Source organism: Cetorhinus maximus, chromosome 8 (assembly GCF_964194155.1).
Source record: "Cetorhinus maximus chromosome 8, sCetMax3.hap1.1, whole genome shotgun sequence".
Classification (NCBI taxonomy): Eukaryota; Metazoa; Chordata; class Chondrichthyes; order Lamniformes; family Cetorhinidae; genus Cetorhinus; species Cetorhinus maximus.
In genome coordinates this window covers 98209443-98229786 of record NC_135886.1, presented here as the reverse complement: position 1 = coordinate 98229786, position 20344 = coordinate 98209443, and positions in this window count along the sequence as shown.

Genomic DNA, 20344 nt, shown 5'->3' with positions numbered 1-20344 from the left:
TGACAGCACAATATGCATAGATTTCTGAATTAAGCTCTGAAAACAAGACAAAGTTGTTCAACATATGCGTTCAGCTCTTGTTACTGATGCAAATCAACCCACATCTGGTTTACGTCGCCAGCAGCATTCTGTATTATTGGCAAATCTCAAAAGACCACACCGAGACACATGATTCGGAACGGATTGTTATATTAATCACAAGGAGCTGCATCAGCTGATTGTTTGCCAGCCTGAGCTGCTGCCAGGAGGAGCTGAGCATGCTGAAACAGTTCCTAAGGTGGTGCTTTTCTACACAGAATCTGGATAACATTAAAAGTGTAGCCCTGATTCCTGACAATTTGCTGTCCTATGTGCACTTGTGGCAGCCAAAATGTGGATGACAACATTGGCAATGTGCCATCAGGATACTGAAGAGACAATTGATGGGATCACTAAAATTGTAAGATACCATGTGGGATCTCAATATCCCTGAAGGATGAATAAATGAGAATCGTTGTGGGAAAGCCTCTTGATCAATGAAATATTTTCATCATTCTCTTTAATGTTATATAAGAACTTGCTGTAGATTGAGTCAATGCCCCCCTGCCAAGGAGAGCACACACACAGGGGAGCGTGAGAGAGAGAGAAGGAGAGAGAGAGAGAGAGAAGGAGAGAGAGAGAGAGAGGAGAGAGAGAGAGAGAGAAAAAGAGAGAGAAAGAGCTTCGAGTGGCTTTTAAATGTCATTCTGGGTTTTGTGACTGTACCACACTCACATTGACTGGTGAATGTTACATCCATCTCTGGCTACACTGTTGAGCACACAAACTGGTATGACGCTGTGGCCAGCTTGTGACACAATGTCATGGCAAAAATACTTGACCTGCACAACATTGAAAGATGACTTTACTTCTGCCATGACTGAATTCAATGCTTATAAATCAAATTTTGAATGAGGTAGTAATACAAATGAAACACCACCATTTAGCAGTGGCCATTCATGTATGTGACATTTTTCTGCTGTTCCAGCTCTGGTGACAGCCAGGATGGTTCACTTTAAATCAGGACTCTCAGGCTTGTTAGTCTTTTTTTTAAATAAAGACGGCAATCTGTTAAATTAATCTTCACGTTGATATGTCAGCTGCACAAGATCAGCCTTCGAAAGAAAGGCTTCTATTTATATTCGCACTTTTCACAACCACAGAATGGCCCAAGGCATTTTACAGCCAGTGAAGTGCTTTTTGAAGTGCACTGCAATGAAAGTGCTAGCCGCTTTGTATCAGCAGCAAGATCTCAAAGAGCATTATGCCAATGATCAGCTCATCTGTTGTAATATTAGTTAAAGTATAAATATTGGCTAGGATGACAGGGAGAGACCCCCAACCTGTCTTTGGAGTAGTGCAATGGGAACTTGTGCTTCCAACTAGAGGGCAGACAAGGCCTCAGCATAATGTCTTAACTGAGCAACAGTACCCTCACTACTAAACTAGAGTGCCTCTCTAGATAATGCATTAGATTGGAGTCTTGAGCCCCAGGTCTTCTGACTCAGAGGCAAGAGTGCTACCAAAGGAGACACAGCAACTGATGGAACATTATAAAGCAGGCATTTAGTCTGTGCCACAGGTGACCTGAGATTGTTTGATGCTGAACCTAGGTAGATAAAGGTTGAAAAGCGTTTCATGAGTGCTGATACCCTTCACCTTGATGAGCAACAACTCTAACAGTTGAAGGAAATACACAGACAATTTTAAATCCAGCCCCTTCACACTATTCCAACACAGCCTGCACCAATGTACAGTTGTCTGAGAATTGAAAGCCTTGGCCTTCTTACTGCTAGAATTGAGCTCAGAAAAAGGAAGCCTTTGCTGCAGCTATTGACAGATGTGGGAAATTGGCCCATCAAGCAGATGTTAAGTCGTTGCTAGCTGGGTTATACCAACTGCAGTACAGGCCCTATACACTCAGTGCCATTGCATACGTGCACGACAAGGTGTCATCCAACACATCTAGATGTGTAAGTTCAACCCATTTATCTTTCTGCTACAAGCGTATTCATTTGACTGAGGGAAAGAGTGGAACTCAGTCAGACCCAACGTGCTTTGATAGAATAAATAAGGCATTTTCCACTGGTGGGCAGATCGGTAGCCAAATGATGCAGATCATTAGCAAAGAAATTATAGGAGAGATGGAGATATTTTGCTTTATGCAGTAAGTTGTAATGAAATCGAATGCACTGCCTGAAAGGTGGTGGAAGTAGATTCAATAAAAACTTTCAACAGGGAATTAGATATGTTTGACATAGAAACAGTTAAATCTTTCTAAGAACCAGCACAGACAAAATGGATCAAATGGCCGCCTTTTCTGCTGTCAGATTCGATGCCAGTAAATAGATAAAGTGCTTGCAGTGTAATTATCCCAAATTACAATACAGGGCCAGTATAATAGATTCCACAATTTGACTGCAGTGTCATAAATCCCATTTCCTCCTAAAAGCACACTAATTTTTAAACTGTTGCCATTTTATTTCAATCTATCCAAATGGAAATGGCTTCTTTCCCTTGTCAATTTCTCCACTAATTGCATTTGTTTGGACATGCTAGAATCTCAGCTAAATAAGCATTGTAGCAAACAAAAGACTAAGAAATATGCAAGTAGCTGACAGGAAACAAATCAAAAGTTGACCTTCTCTATTAAGATGAGCAGGAGATTGATATTATCTGAGATTTTATCACCAGCTAGTACTGCAGCAGTATTTCAAAACATCTTGCATAATTGGTTGTCTATATCATTTCAAATATCTTTAGAAGTAGTGCTGAGAAATTCAATGTTGCAGTGACATTGAGTCACAAAATGGATGCCTAAGCAGACAATGTCACTAGACTAGGCACATCAGCTAATTACCCTCCAAAGGTGCACTGCATAAATAGAAAAACACTGGTACTGACCCAATGTTTTTTAAAATAGAATTAATATTTTGAAAAGTTAATGGTAGTTTGAAATATGCAGCTAAGGTCTACTTTCTATTGTGAAAGAAAATACTTTGCATCTAACGATACTAAGGGGATTTTTTTTTCATTCATTTATGGGATGTGGGCATCACTGACTAGGCCTGCATTTGTTGCCCATCCCTAATTGTTCTTGAGGTGGTGGTGGTGGTGGTGAGCTGCCTTCTTGAACCGCTGCAGTCCATGTGGTGTAGGTACACCCACAGTGCTGTTGGGGAGTTCGCTCCAGGATTTTGACCCAGCGACACTGAAGGAATGGCAATATTTCTAAGTCAGGATGGTGTATGGTTTGGAGGGGAAATTCCAGGTGGTGGTGTTCCCATGCATTAGCTGCCCTTGTCCTTCTAGATGGTGGCGGTCATGGGTTTGGAATGTGCTGCCTAAGGAATGTAATAATAAAACTTACATTATATGCTGCCATGAAAAGCAGATCACAGCCACAAATTGCTTACCGGCATATTGAACTTTTTAAAGGAAGTGTTTTTAAAAGAAACACAAGCAAAGAGAGCAAAAGATGGCGAATAATGTAAAGTGATCACTTTCTGGATAATTCTCATGGATTATACTGTCAGACCTGTCCTGAGAGAACATGGAATGTCATACCTGAAAAGGTGTCATGGCCTTCAAGCAGACACTTGAAAGGGAGTAGGTAAAAGATGCAAAAGGCTTAACTTTAATCTCCTGTGGTTGTAGAGACAAAAGACAGATTTGCATATCTCAGCAGTCACTCAAAAATCCGTCCCCCCCATTCCTGGGAATATACAGGGATAAATGGGTTAAAAAGCTAGCTGCAGAGGAGTGCAGGGTGTACTGGTGCGTGTGACTGACAGAACCAAGAAGAAACAGCAGTTAGGCACCCCTGCAATGACAAGCAGGTGAAGTGTCTCTCTTGCTTTCTTTGTAGCTTCTGCTGAGCTTTGCCTCTATCAACAATCAAAAAGGAATAGCACAACCTCTTCAGCTACCCTGCAGAACTAAGTGTCTCCAACTAACTGAATCTGCCAAGGTCAGCTTTACTGGAATCACCCAACTTAACAGCCACAATGTACTGCCATTTACCCTTCATGGCTCAGCATGGGATAGATTTGTATATCATTTAAAAACTTTTACTTGGACTCTTAACTTCTCATTTCTGATCTGTGTTGTGTTGCATTATTATTTTCCCCCCTCAGGTTTTAGTTACTAATAAACTTACTCATTGGCTAAAGCCTGATTAAATTGGCTCCTTATAAAAAGGAAATACATTTGGACTGGGGAAAGGATATTGTTAAACTAACCCTGTTGTGACCAGCTGATGGGGAGGGGAGGATTGAACTAAGGGGAGCCAGCTCATTTCTCCTCACCTGGAATCATAACAAAATTGGGGTCCTGCCCCAGTGGTAACAAATTTGGCCATCCAGGGACCACTCGTAACAAGGCCAAAAATAATTTTTGAATTCATTCTCAGGTTTGGAAAGGCCAGCATTCATTGTCCATCCCTAATTGCCCCAAGTAGTCAGTGATGCAACTTCAGAGGGCATTTAGGGGCAACCACATGTTTTCTTTTTTAAATAGGTGGATATCCATTCATCAAATCAGGCAGCAGAAGAAATTCTGTGAACCACAACTGTTTTATTGTTAAGCTATAGCCCAGAACAAATACCAATTTCCACCCTTGCCTTCCAGATCCTCTCCCTGACCAGAAGCTAACTACTGGGGCAAAACCCAGCTCTTAAGTACAGGCTTCAATGAGCATCACCTGCTCTCAATTCACTCTGAAGCTTGTCTTGGTTTACACTTGGAGACCTGCATTTCTAATATTTTTTAACAAAGGTAATATGACAATATTTAGACAAAGGTACATAGATTCCCTACTGTTACATAGCAAGACACCCTCCTAGAACCTTCAACAATTTCTATAGAGGCATTCCACTTAGTGAAACAATCTGATAGTTGAGGACTAGTATCTACCCACTTTAGTTTAGAGATTTCCTTCTTCTAATATCTACTTTAAACTGGCTATGTCTATCCCAAGGGGTTTTTCATTTACACTTTTTGTAGAATGAACATTATCCCACAAAGATCGGTTATCTACGTAACATCCTATTGTTATTGATCAGTTTTTTTTTAAAATAGTATTTCCTCCAAGATCTTGAACAAATAGAAAGCCATATCAACAGCATCAATGAGAGAGGGTTTCAGCAGCTGGTGCACTATTCACTACTCATTTTCTTTGCCTCCCACGTCGAGGGGCAACTTCTCCCATTCTCTCCCACTAGAAACATCACATATGCTCCTGCAATGGAAAATCCAACATCAAGGTTTGCATGTGAGGCTTCACTAAAAATGATTAACTTCACGTAATTGTGATCACCCAGAGCTGGGAACTTCAAGATACAGATATAAAAACAAAAAAACTGCCGATGCTGGAAATCGAAAAAAAAACCTGGAAAAACTCGGCAGGTCTGGCAGCATCGGCGGAGAAGAGTACAGTTGACGTTTCGAGTCCTCCTGACCCTTCAACAGAACTAAGTAAGAATAGGAGAGGGGTGAAATATAAGCTGGTTTAAAGTGGGGGGGGGGTGGAGTGGAGAGAGAAGGCGGGGTGGGGTGGGGGGGTTTGGTGGTTGTTGGGACAAGCAAACAGTGATAGAAGGAGATAACCAAAAGATGTCACAGACAAAAGGAAAAAAGAGGTGTTGAAGGTGGTGATATTATCTAAAAGAATGTGCTAATTAAGAATGAATAGCAGGACAAGCAAGATAGCTCTAGTGGGGGTGGGGTGAAAAAAGACTAAAAGGGCATAAAAGGTACAGATAAATGATCGGTGGAATACATTAAAAATAATGGAAATAGGTGGGAAAAGAAAAATCTATATAAATTATTGGAAAAAACAAGGAGGAGGGGGAAGAAACGGAAAGGGGGAAGGGATGGAGGAGGGAGTTCAAGATCTAAAGTTGTTGAATTTAATATTCATTCTGGAAGGCTGTAAAGTGCCTAGTCGGAAGATGAGGTGCTGTTCCTCCAGTTTGCGTTGAGCTTCACTGGAACAAGGCAGCAAGCCAAGGACAGACATGTGGGCAAGAGAGCAGGGTGGAGTGTTAAAATGGCAAGCAACAGGGAGGTCTGGGTGATGCTTGCGGACTGACCGAAGGTGTTCTGCAAAGCGGTCACCCAGTCTGCATTTGGTCTCTCCAATGTAGAGGAAACCGCATTGGGAGCAATGAATGCAGTAGACTAAGTTGAAGGAAATGCAAGTGAAATGCTGTTTCACTTGAAAGGAGTGTTTGGGCCCTTGGACGGTGAGGAGAGAGGAAGTGAAGGGGCAGGTGTTGCATATCTTGCGTTCGCATGGGGAGGTGCCATAGGAGGGGTTTGAGGAGTAGGGGGTGATGGAGGAGTGGAGCAGGGTGTCACGGAGGGAATGATCCCTACGGAATGCTGCCGGGGGGGTGAAGGGAAGATGTGTTTGGTGGTGGCATCATGCTGGAGTTGGCGGAAATGGTGGAGGATGATCCTTTGAATGCGGAGGCTGGTGGGGTGATAATTGAGGACAAGGGGGACCCTATCATGTTTCTGGGAGGGAGGAGAAGGCGTGAGGGCGGATGCGCGGGAGATGGGCCGGACACGGTTGAGGGCCCTGTCAACCACCGTGGGTGGAAAACCCCGGTTAAGGAAGAAGGAGGACATGTCAGAGGAACGGTTTTTGAAGGTAGCATCATCAGAACAGATGCAACGGAGGCGAAGGAACTGAGAGAATGGGATGGAGTCCTTACAGGAAGCGGGCTGTAAGGAGCTGTAGTCGAGGTAGCTGTGGGAGCCGGTAGGCTTGTAATGGATATTGGTGGACAGTCTATCAAACTGCTGCCAGACCTGCTGAGTTTTTCCAGGTATTTTTTATTTTTTGTTTTGGATTTCCAGCATCCGCAGTTTTTTTGTTTTTATCTGTGTGTTTAATTGACTAGCACCTCTCTTCAAAAAATGCCTACCTTGAAGAAGTTCTCTTCTACTGTCCGTCAGGATTTTCGCATCTCTCTTCTGCCTTGTCCACCTTCATTGCTTTCTATTTCTCTCCTGGTGTTTGACAAGGTGTTTACTAAAACCCGCTTTCACAGCCATATTTCCTGTCTCAATGACTGTCTCCGTCTCCGACTTACCCCACGTGGATTTCAACTGAAATTCCACCCAGGATTACAGGTATCTCCAGGACATACAACGTTCCTTGGATTGTTGTTTCCGTCGCATTCTGAGAGCCACACTCAGTGCCATGCGCCGCCATATGAACACACTCAACCTCCCCCTCCAGCAGCACCGCCGCACCCTTTTCCAAAGCTGCGCGTGCCCCCAGTTTCATTTTATCCATTCTTAATTATCACATTCTCTTAGATAATATCACCACCTTTAACACCTCTTTGTTCCTTTGTGTGTGACATCTTTTGATTATCTGCTCCTAACACTGCTTCCTTGTCCCTACAACCACACCCCCCCCCACAACTTCTCTCCCCCCACCTTAAACCAGCTTATATTTCACCCCTCTCCTAGTTTTACTCAGTTCTGTTGAAACGTCAACTCTTTTCTTCTCTGCCGATGCTGCCAGACCTGCTGAGTTTTTCCAGGTAATTCTGTTTTTGTTTGTTGTGGAGGAGAGTAGTGGTGGATGGGGATTGTTCGGGCCTCTGTTCGAAGAAGAAGCTGAGAACCCTCAGACCATCCTGGTGGGGGATGGAGGTGTAAAGGGATTGGACGTCCATGGTGAAGAGGAAGCGATTGGGGCCATGGAACTGGAAATTGTTGATGTGACGTAAGGTGTCAGAGGAATCATGGATGTAGGTGGGAAGGGACTGGACAAGGGGAGAGAGAAGGGAGTCAAGATAACGAGAAATGAGATCCGTGGGGCATGAACAGGCTGACACGATCGGTCTGCCGGGACAGTTCTGTTTGTGGATTTTGGGTAGGAGGTAGAAGCGGGCCGTCTGAGGTTGGGCGACTATCAGGTTGGAAGCTGTGGGAGGAAGATCTCCAGAGGAGATGAGGTCAGTGATAGTCCTGGAAACAATGGCTTGATGTTCAGTGGTGGGGTCATGGTCCAGGGAGAGGTAGGAGGAAGTGTCTGTGCGTTGACGCTCAGCCTCCGCGAGGTAGAGGTCAGTGCGCCAGACAACAACAGCACCACCCTTGTCAGCGGGTTTGATGACAATGTTGGGGTTGGACCTGAGAGAACGGAGTGCAGTAAGTTCAGAGAGAGACAGATTAGAATGGGTGAGAGGAGCAGAGAAATTGAGACGACTAATGTCACGCTGACAGTTCTCAATGAAAAGATCAAGAGAAGGTAAGAATCCAGATGGAGGGTCCAGGTGGAGGGAGAATATTGGAGGTGGGTAAAAGGATCCATTGAACGGGGAGAGGACTCCTGCCCAAAGAAGTGAGCACGGAGATGAAGACGACGGAAGAAGAGTTCATCATCATGCCGAGCCCGAAATTCATTGAGATGAGGGCGTAAGGGTATGAAACTAAGTCCTTTGCTGAGCACTGAACGTTCAGCATCGAGAGGGGAAGGTCAGGGGGTATAGTGAATACATGGCCGGGGCTGGGATTGGAAGTTGGGGTGGGGACGGAGGGACAGGCAGGGGTGAAGGGTCCTGGATGGATGTTGGTATCGATGAGTTGTTGGAGCTCGCGTTCCTTAGCACTTGAGAGAAAGAGAAAAAGTTTCTTGTTGAGGCGTCGGATGAGACGAAGAATAAAATGAAACTGGGGGAAAGCGCAGCTTTGAAAAAGGGTGCGGCGGTGCTGCTGGAGGGAGAGGTCGAGTGTGTTCATATGGCGGCGCATGGCACTGAGTGTGGATCTCAGAATGCGACGGGAGCAGCAGTCTGAGAAACGTTTTATGTCCCAGAGATACCTGTAATCCTGGGTGGGTTCGAAACAAGAGGGATGGAATTTCAGTTGAAATCCACGTGGGGTGAGTTGGAGACGGAGACAGTCACTGAGAAAGGAAATATGGCTGTGAAAGCGGGTTTTAGTAAACACCTTGTCAAACACCAGGAGAGAAATGGAAAGCAATGAAGGTGCACAAGGCAGAAGAGAGATACGAAAATCCTGTCGGAGAGCAGAGCAGTACTTCTTCAAGGTAGGCATTTCTTGAAGAGGAGTGGCAGTCAATTAAACACAGAGATAAAAACAAAAAACTGCAGATGCTGGAAATCCAAAACAAAAACAGAATTACCAGGAAAAACTCAGCAGGTGTGGCAGCATCGGCGGAGAAGAAAAGAGTTGACGTTTCGAGTCCTCACGACCCGTCAACAGAACTGAGTAAAATTAGGAGTTCGAGTCCTCATGACCCTTCAACAGAACTGAGTAAAATTAGGAGTTCTACTCTCCTCCGTCTGGCTGAACTTGTTCTCACACTGGACAATTTCTCCTTTAACTCCTCTCACTTCCTCCAAATAAAAGGTGTGGCTATGGGTACCCACATGGGCCACAGCTATGCCTGTCTCTTTATGGGGTATGTGGAACATTCCTTGTTCCAGTCCTACTCCAGCCCCCTCCCACAATTCTTTCTCCGGTACATCGATGATTACTTCACTGCTGCTTCACGCTTTTGTCGGGACCTGGAAAAATTTATTAATTTTGCTTCCAATTTCCACCCCTCCATCATTTTCACATGGTCCATCTCTGACACTTCCCTTCCCTTCCCTTCCTTGACCTCTCTGTCTCAATTTCTGGTGATAGACTGTCCACCAATATCCATTACAAGCCTACCAACTCCCACAGCTATCTCGACTACAGCTCCTTACACCCCGCTTCCTGTAAGGACTCCATCCCATTCTCTCAGTTCCTTCGCCTCCGTTGCATCTGTTCTGATGATGCTACCTTCAAAAACAGTTCCTCTGACATGTCCTCCTTCTTCCTTAACCGAGGTTTTCCACCCACGGTAGTTGACAGGGCCCTCAACCGTGTCCGGCCCATCTCCCGCGCATCCACCCTTATGCCTTCTCCTCCCTCCCAGAAACATGATAGGGTCCCCCTTGTCCTCAATTATCACCCCACCAGCCTCCGCATTCAAAGGATCATCCTCCACCATTTCCGCCAACTCCAGCATGATGCCACCACCAAACACATCTTCCCTTCACCCCCCCTTGCGGCATTCCATAGGGATCGTTCCCTACGTGACACCCTGGTCCACTCCTCCATCACCCCCTACTCCTCAAACCCCTCCTATGGCACCTCCCCATGCGAACGCAAGATATGCAACACCTGCCCCTTCACTTCCTCTCTCCTCACCGTCCAAGGGCCCAAACACTCCTTTCAAGTGAAGCAGAATTTCACTTGCATTTCCTTCAACTTAGTCTACTGCATTCGTTGCTCCCAATGCGGATTCCTCTACATTGGAGAGACCAAACGCAGACTGGGTGACCGCTTTGCAGAACACCTGCGGTCTGTCCGCAAGCATCACCCAGACCTCCCTGTCGCTTGCTATTTTAACGCTCCACCCTGCTCTCTTGTCCACATGTCTGTCCTTGGCTTGCTGCATTGTTCCAGTGAAGCTCAACGCAAACTGGAGGAACAGCACCTCATCTTCCGACTAGGCACTTTACAGCCTTCCGGACCGAATATTGAGTTCAACAATTTTAGATCTTAACTCCCTCCTCCATCCCCTCCCCCTTTCCGTTTCTTCCCCCTCCTCCTTGTTTTTTCCAATAATTTATATAGATTTTTCTTTTCCCACCTATTTCCATTATTTTTAATGTATTCCACCGATCATTTATCTATACCTTTTATGTCCTTTTAGTCTTATTTCACCCCACCCCCACTAGAGCTACCTTGCTTGTCCTGCTATCCTTTCTTAATTAGCACATTCTTTTAGATAATGTCACCACCTTTAACACCTCTTTTTTCCTTTTGTCTGTGACATCTTTTGGTTATCTCCTTCTATCACTGCTGGCTTGTCCCAACAACCACCCCCCAGCCTTCTCTCTCCACTCCACCTCCTCGCCCCCCCTTAAACCAGCTTATATTTCACCCCTCTCCTATTCTTACTTAGTTCTGTTGAAGAGTCATGAGGACTCGAAACGTCAACTGTACTCTTCTCTGCCGATGCTGCCAGACCTGCTGAGTTTTTCCAGGTATTTTTTATTTATTGTTTTACTTCAACATACTGTTCTCTATTTTTAATTTTTAAAGCTTAATTAACTCAAGATGTTCTCCACCTTCAGGTTTCTCATGAAAAAACTAAGTTCCAGCACCATCAAGTCTTGTCCACGTGCCTACCCAGTTGAGCTGTCCTATGAGACTCCACAGCTTTTCCATCTTACCCTTAGGAACAGCTGCATCTTTTTCCTGGATCTGGTATGACTAATTGTGATTGAATTGACTTGTAAGACTGTTAATGTAAAATTGCTTCTCCAATTTTAAATTCCTTCCTAATTTGATTAATAACATTTTCTCCAAAGTCATTTGTGCCCCCTACAAAAAAACACCCACATGCATCATAAAGATGGCCGAAAATTTTCCATTACAGTGCCAATAGAGCATGACTGGGTCCCGAATAAAAACAAAAAATGCTGGAAAAACTCAGCATCTATGGAGAGAAAAACAGTTCATGTTTTGAGTCTGTATGACCCTTCTTCAGCTCTGAGGGCCATACGGACTCGAAACGTTAACTGTTTCTCTCTCTGCTAATGCTATCAGACCTGAGTTTTCCCAGCATTTTCTGTTTTTATTGCAAATTTCCAGCATCCGCAGTATTTTGCTTTTATCTTTTTATATGACTGGATCCACCTTCAGTTGTGAACACCTTCGCTTTAACAGAACTGCCCTTAATGAAAAATATCACACCCAAGAAGCATCATTTAAGCCATAAATACATTTATTCAATTTCCAGAGCACCCCCACTATTCCTGGTGCTTCCTTCAGAGGTTGTAAGAATACTTCCCTCTTGAACAGGTTACTTGAAGGAAAGCCACTTTGACACCTATGGAGTTACATTTCTAAAAATAAGTTGTTAAAATGGCTAAAAAGATCAAAAAAAGAAATCACCTTTCCAGCTGTGGGAGAGTCTACCCTGATCTCTATCCCCCAAGCATTCCTCAAAACCCCTGGCTACCAATCTAGCCTTGGCCTATAGGTGCCTTCTGGTAGGACCTTTTCTGTACAGATCCATCTGAGAGACAGATCGGGTTGACCTCTATCGTCAACCTCCGAACATACCCAGAATTCTTTCAGCTCTTAATTTAGCCTCTTATCAGTCGGTCTTCTGATCTATTAATAGTTAAACACCTCTCGATCATGGGGATTTCTACTTCAGTCCTTCGCCCGAGAAGGCTCTCTAGTATCTATGCTACACAGCCTTGTCAGGCTGCAGCCTCCAAGATCTCTCTGGACTACTATGCGAATGTCTACTTGGGATCCTTTCCTCCTAAATTCCCCTCCCAAATTAGTATTGCAAGCTTGTGTAAGTTTTCTTGCTCTCCACTCATGTTCTCCCTGCTGCCAATCCATGGCCCTCACCTCTTGTCCCTCTTCTTGGGCATTTAACCAATTTTTATATTTGCCCATAGACTTCCAGGCATGGTGGTGTCTTCAATAATTTAATACATATCACATTGAGATGCAACCTGTTCTACAAGGGATTAGTATTCTTTTTCCACAACTCCAGCACCCTTAACTTTTGTGATGAAGGATGGGTAAATTCTTCATGCAATTTCCAGATAATTCTCTTCTTGTTAGCCAGACCCTTATGTCCAGAGATCAACAATACTTGAACTTCAACAGGAAACATCTGATTTCCTTAACAGAATGCAATAATGTCCAGGTCCAGTGAAATGTAGGTTCACCACCTTACCAAAGACAAATACTTTTTCCATTCTCCGTGTCCAACCACATCTTTTCTTTTTTCATCAAAAACTTACTCTGCAATAATAGTATGTTACTCTGAACCACATCAGTGCTGATTAAATGACACCTCTTTAAAGACATTAACATATTATCATCCCTGAATTGAAAGCAGGTAGTGCTTTCACATTCCTTGGCTATTTATCTGCTTTGTCAAGGGTTTCCAAATGACAGTTTAGCCAATCAACCCCACACACTGTTGAGGTACAGCCACTATCTAGTACAGCACAATTAAATGAATCGGCAACAAGGGTACTCATAGGCTGACAATTTCTGTCAGTAAGAACATTTTTTTCCCCCCATTCATCCTTAGCATATCCATCATCAGAACCTGATTTTTGGACAATTCCTTAGTGATAATAGGATTACAACAGAAACACAATTTCTGGGATTCATTCACTGTTAGCTATCACACCAATCTTGCATTTCACCTTGATCCTTAAAACCTATTTAAAGTACAACCCACCTCAGAACATCTTCCAGAGCAATTCCTTCTTTGTACAAGTACCTACGACTAGGCCCTCATCAATTTTGAGTCAATAAATAAAGAACCCTCCATCCTCTGTACCGCTGCAGAATTTCCAACATCTCCTGCAATGGTAGCTTGAAGCAATCATTTCCCCAAAAATATTTTAAGAGCTGTCATCATTTGTTCAAAAAATGAAAAAAAAGTCATCACCACAATTGAACATCTGTCAAAACAAAGTCTATTCATGTGAGATTTGTGCACACATTTTAATAACTTGAACTCAAGTACAGACTCCAGAATTTCTGGATCAAATTTCTTTAGTCTTTTATATAACCTCTCAAAATCCATGACATTCTTCCATGGACTGATTATAAACTTAAGATTGACAAATTACTGACCAGCCTCATAAGCTTCTAGCAAGTTTTTTTTTGTAAATTCTGTCCATAAATGTGCAGTAGAATCAGCAATCCTTCTTCAGCATCTAAGTCAGTTACATCCAGTTCCAAAAATACTTTATTTCTAATCTTACTTGTTCCTGGTAAAGACAAGGCTAAAGCTATACCTTACTTCCTTTTGGCTAGAGAAGTGACCCAAGTCCACATCCCCACCTCATTCTTCCATTGTTCATATGGTTCCAGTTCTGAAAAGACTGGTGGGTAACTATAGTTAGTGATCCTGCACTGTGACTCAGCCATTCACCTTAAAAGCCACCTGGAGCTTTGCTTTTGCCAGAAACAGAGATTACTTTGTTTTTTTCTTCATCTCCCTACCTGAAGGGAAGAAGGTCAATCCTCCACTACCATGTTTAATAGCTAGATATCCATTTACTAAATTAGGTAGCAGAAGACATTCAATGAATCACAGCTGCTTTATTATTAACCTATACTCCAGAACAAATACCAATTCCTACTCTTCCCTTCTGGATCCTCTTCCTGTCCAGAAGCTAACTAGCAACTGAGGGAAAACCCAGCTCTTAAATATAGGTTTCAATGAGTATCATTTGCTTTCAATTCACTCTGAAGCTTGTACTGGTTTACTCTTAAAGGAACCTGCATTTCTAACATTATCAGGTATGGTAGAGGAGTCCCATATAGGCCAAACTGGGTAAGGTCGCCAGCTTTCCTTCCCTGAAGGGCATTAATGAATGATGGCTTCATGATCACTTTACAGTGATACCAATTTTTTATTTACAGATTTTCTTAAAATAAAATTTTCAAACTGCCATGATAAGATTTAAACTCATATTCTCCAGATTATTAGTCCAAACTTCTGTATTAATTCAATAATATTATTTGCTACATTACTGCATTGCCATAAAGAAAATGTTTCAAAAATAATTACTATTTGTTTTGGCTGTATACTTTTTTTTGTGGATACAATTGCTTTAGTTTTACAAAAGTAAGTGTGATACTTCTCATAATTTCCAAATATTTTTTCTCTATTTGAAGTTTTCTGTGGATTTAGATGAAAAGGCTTTGAACACCATCCTGTACAGATTAACAGTCAGCACATGACTGAAGTGAGAGATCCATGCCAAAAGCCACAATTTGACTAATGCTGTAGGCTATGGAAGGGGAGAGGAAGAAGGGCAAAGACCAAAAAGCCTTGGAAGCCATAGGCAGGAACCAGGCACTGGCCTTTTATCTTTCTCTGCTTGCTTCAATGTCAACACAGTGCCAATAGAGGATACATTTGTGACATGTAAGATGAGTAACTGAGTCGGAAGAATTTGGGGTTAAAGTCCTTTAACTTGAACATACGAACATACGAAACAGGAGCAGAAGTACTGACCTGTTTGTATTCCTAGTTCCACATTCCCATCTACCCACGATAACCTTTGCTTAACAAAAACCTAACTATCTCTGCTTTAAAGATATTCTATGACCTCACCTCCACCACCATCTGAGGCAGAGAGTTCCAAAGTCGCACAACCCTCTGAGAGAAAAAAATTCTCCTCATCTCTGTCCTAAAAGGGAAACCCTTAATTTTAAAATAGTTCTGGACCCACAAGAGGAAACATAATTTCCGCATCCACCTCATCAAGAACGTTCAGGATATCATATACTTCAATCAAGTCACCCCTCACTCTCCTAAACTCCAGTGGAAACAAGCCCAGCCTGTCCAACCCATCCTCATAAGACAACCCACTCATTCCATGTATCAATTTGGTAAAACTCCTCTGAACCGCCTCTAACGGATTTATATCCTTCGTTAAATAAGGAGACCAAAATGCACACAATATTTGAGATGTGGTCTCACCAATGTCCCATATAGCTGAAGCATAACATCCTTACTTTTATGTTCAATTCCTCTCATAATAAGGGATAGAATTCTATTAGCCTTTTTAATTACATGTTGAACAGTATCTATACAGTGCATAAGGAGGCCATTCAGCCCATCGAGTCTGTACTGGCTCTCTGAAAGAGCATTTCACCTAGTCCCACCCCCCCTGCCTTATCCCCGTAACCTTGCACATTCTCTCTTTTCAGGTAGCAATCCAAGTCCCTTTTGAATACCTTGATCAAACCTGCCTCCACCACCCTTCAGGAAGTTTGTTCCAGACTCCAAACACCCTCTGGGTGAAAAATGTTTTCCTCACATCACATTTACTCCTTTTGACAATTATTTTTAATCTGTACCCTCTAGTTCTTGATGTTCTCTTGAGTGGGAACAGTTTCTCACTATTTATCCTGTCCATATCCCTCAGGATCTTGAATACCTCTATCAAATCTCTTCTCAGCCTCCTTTTCTCCAAGGAAAACAGCCACAACCTCTTCAATCTATCCTCATAGCTACAGTTCCTCATCCCGGGAATCATTCTTGTGAATCTCCTCTGTACTCTCTCCAATGCCTTCATATCTTTTCTCAAGTATGGCACCCAGAACTGGACGCAGAACTCCAGATGAGGCCGAACTAGTATCTTATACAAGTTCAACATGACCTCCTTACTCTTGTACTCAATGCCCCTATTAATAAAGCCTAAGATACTATGTGCTTTATTAACTGCTCTCTCAACATGCCCTGCCATCTTCAATGGCCTATGTACATATACACTGAGGTCCCTCTGTTCCTCCCTCCTTTAGATGCTCTCCCTTATTTACACTGCCTTATCATATCTTTCCTGTCAAAATGAATCACCTCACACTTCTCTGCATTGAACCTCATGCACCACTTGTCTGCCCAATCCACCAACATGTCCATGTCCTTTTGAAGTTCAAGACTATCCCCATCATAGTTGACAACAATTCCAATCTTCATATCATCTGCAAATTTTGAAATCATGCCCTGCACACCACAGTCTAGGTCATTAATCTATATCAGGAAGAGCAAGGGTCCCAACACTAACCCCTGAGGAACTCCACTACAAACCTTCCTCCAGTCTGAAAAACAACTATGTATCACTATTCTCTTTCCTGACACTCAGCCAATTTGTTGTCCAAGTGCCTACCTTTATTCCATGACCTAGAATTGTGCTCACAAGCCTGCTGTGTGGCACTGTATCAAATGCCTTTTGAAAGCCCATATACACCATATCAACAGTGTTTCCTTTATCAACTTCCTCTGTTACCTCCTAAAAAAACTCCAAGAAGTTAGTTAAACATGATTTTCCCTTAATGAATCCATGCAAGCTTTCCTTATTTATCCTGCAGTCTTTGAGCTGAAAGCTTTGTTTATAACACAGTAAGAACTTTCACCAAATGAGTGTCATGTTCCCAAGACCTCACTACGTTCATTCACTGCCCTTGCATTTCCAAGCTGTTTATGTTTCATGTATAGAGTCAAGATTAAGATATCCATTTCTCCCATATTTGCTCTGCCACTAAAAATCTAATAGAAACAAATGGTGTGTTATGACTACCACAGGCATGTCACATTATGAACTTTCAGTCAACAGTTTTAAAAATTGGACACAAACAAGCTGTTAAGATGGCTGCTGCAAATCATGTGACTTTTGGCATTTGGACTGCAGGCAGTATCAAGTCTCCAGCGAATACCTAATTAAATGTGGACATAGGCGTGTGTACCTCACAGACATTTGTGGAATTCACACATCTCATTGTTTAAGGATGGGCCAAGACCTGAAGGCTATGAAGTTTTCAGTCTGCTTGTCTCCGTGTTTCATATTGAACAAAGAAAAAAATCAATAGCCGCTATCAACATCTCATTGTATCATGATGGCTTCCCCCATCCAAACTAAACTGAATGGGCCTCAGAAGTGTTAACCCAGCATTGTATGATCAAAACCTTATTTGGGGCTTGCATCCTTATTATCCAGGGCCCAGTAGGGCTATCAGAACCAGCAAACATCAGCCATTCTGAGAACCAGACTCTGAAGCTAGTTGCAAGTCATAAAGTATCCAAAGGACTTAATCTGTTCTAGTTTCAAAATCCATCTGAGAACCAAACTCCTAGATATTCAAGAAACCTTGCAACCTGCTGTGAACCAACCCTTTGCTTTACAAGGCCCTCGCTTCAACTTTAAATCATCAAATCCATTTAAATAAAACACAGGTATGCAATGCAGGAGATCAGAAATTGTAAATCAGAGATTGAATTAACTAAATCTATAAAATTGCACCATCCTTTTCTGTATCCAATCTTTGTGTGTGCATACGTGCATGTGTGAGACCGAGTGTATGACATTGCGTTACTTTGGGACAAGTGTGAGAATAAGCAACACTTTTTTAAACTCATGAAAGCTTGCTGCTGAATTATTTAATTGGAACACACATGCCAAGGGTAAGAAAAGACACGCCTCTTTCCATGCAAAACATACTGATTATGGACAGTCAGAAAGCTCATACATTCTGTCCATGACAGTTGGGATAGACTGAATCTACATACTAACTTTTTGTGACTCATGCAACAGAACACCTGGATCCCTCTGCACCTTGAAATTCTGCAATATTTCTCCATTTAAGTAATACTCTTCTTTTTTATTCTTCCTGCCAATGTGAAGAGCTTCACATTTTCCCACATTATGCTCATTTGCCAGATTTTTGCCCACTCAGTCAACCCATCTATATCTGTCTGCAACCTCCTTATGTCCGCTTCACAATATATTTTCCTGCCTATCTTTGTGTCATCTGAAAATTTAGCTACCATGCCTTTGTTCCCCTCATCTAAGTCATTGATATAAATTGTAAAAAGTTGAGGCCCCAGAACAGAACCCTGCAGGACTCCACTCGTTATACCGTGCGAATCAGAAAATATCCCATTTATGCATACTCACTGTTTTCTGCCGGCCAGCCAATCTTCTATCCATGCTAATATGTTACCCCCTACATCATGAGCTTTTATTTTCCGCAATAATCTTTGATGTGGCACCTTATCAAATGCCTTCTGGAAATCCAAGTAGAGTACGTCTACTTTATCCATGGTGCAAGTTGTTCCTTCAAAGAACTCCAATAAATTGGTTAAATATGATTTCCCTTTCACAAAAACCATGCTAACTCTTCCTAATTACTTTGAGTTTTTCTAAGTGTACAGCTATAACCTCCTTAATGATCGATCCACCTTCCCCACGACAGACGTCAAATTAACTGGCCTATAGTTTCCCGTTTTCTGCCTCCCTCCCTTCTTAAATAGAATAGAATAGAATATTTGCTACTTTCCAGTCTGATGGAACCTTTCCAGAATCTAGCAAATTTTGGAAAAATAACACCAATGCATCTGCTACCTCATTAGCTACCTCTGTGACTGTGCGTGCTGAAGGAGGGCTGCATGAGAGGTGCTGTCCTTCAGATGAGACCATTAAACTGGGATTTTGATGAGACCATTAAACTGGGACTTTCTCAAGTGGATATAAAAGATCCAACTGCACTATTTCAGGTGAGACCTCCACAGTGTCCATCCAGATCAATCTTTATTGCTCAACAAATATAACTAATATATATAGTAAATTATTACGTTGCTGATTGTGAGAGCTTGCTGTGTTCATTTTGACTGCTGTATTTCCAACATTGCAAAAGTGATAACACTTAAAAAATACTCCAATGGCTGTAATGTGAAAGGGAAGTACTGAGGTTGTGATAGGTGCTATCTCACAGAAACATAGAATCGTTGCAGCACAGAATGAGGCTATTCAGGAATATTTAGTACTCAGTCCTGCCCTTTGTAGAGCCAGATCTCTGTTATCGCCAAAACATCGTATTCTCATGTGGCTATTTGTGCCTGCAGCTCAGCCACCTTATATACCATGCTTTGGACATTTGCGTACATGCACTGAAAACGTATTTAGACCTTTTTGTATTTTAATCTGACCCCTCATAAAATGTTATAATTTTCTAAATATTTGTGCACCTTGATTCTCCTTTCTAATGATGCATCCTAGTTCTCGTCCTCCTGTCAAATTAATTTAAAGCCTCTCCAACAGCAAGCAAAACTGTTCCACAAGGACATCGGCACCAGCTCTGTTGAGGTACAATCCATCAAACCTATACAGGTTACAAGTGAATACAAGTTTTTCTTTTTTATTTGTAAGTGTGTTACGATGCAGGAGCTCTCTCTGTAGAGTGCTAAACCACTGAGGCCCAGCTTGGGGCTTGAGTCCTAACTCCACAAACCCAGATATCATAGCATTTTCCATGGACATATCACACATGATGCCACAAAGTGCGTCACTTTCTGTTCCTCTATCCTGTCCTTTCTCCCCTTTTACTCATTTCTAACCATGCACCATTTCCTCCTCACTCAAGGTTCTGTAATTGGGTCATTGACAAAATTACTGACAGGAAATGTAAAAATTGGCGCCAGCCAGGTCAAACTCGGCTTAGCCCAAAGTGGCCCGGCATTAGTTCTATTTCAAGCCTTCACCTGTCTCAACACCCACACGCACACACACACTCACAGACACGCACACACAAGTACACGCACAGCCACACCCACATACACACACATGCATAGACACGCACATACATACCCCCATACCCAAACCCACGCACACAACCACACACACATGCACACTCACGCCCACATATATACACACACACACACACACACATACAAACAATGTACCTT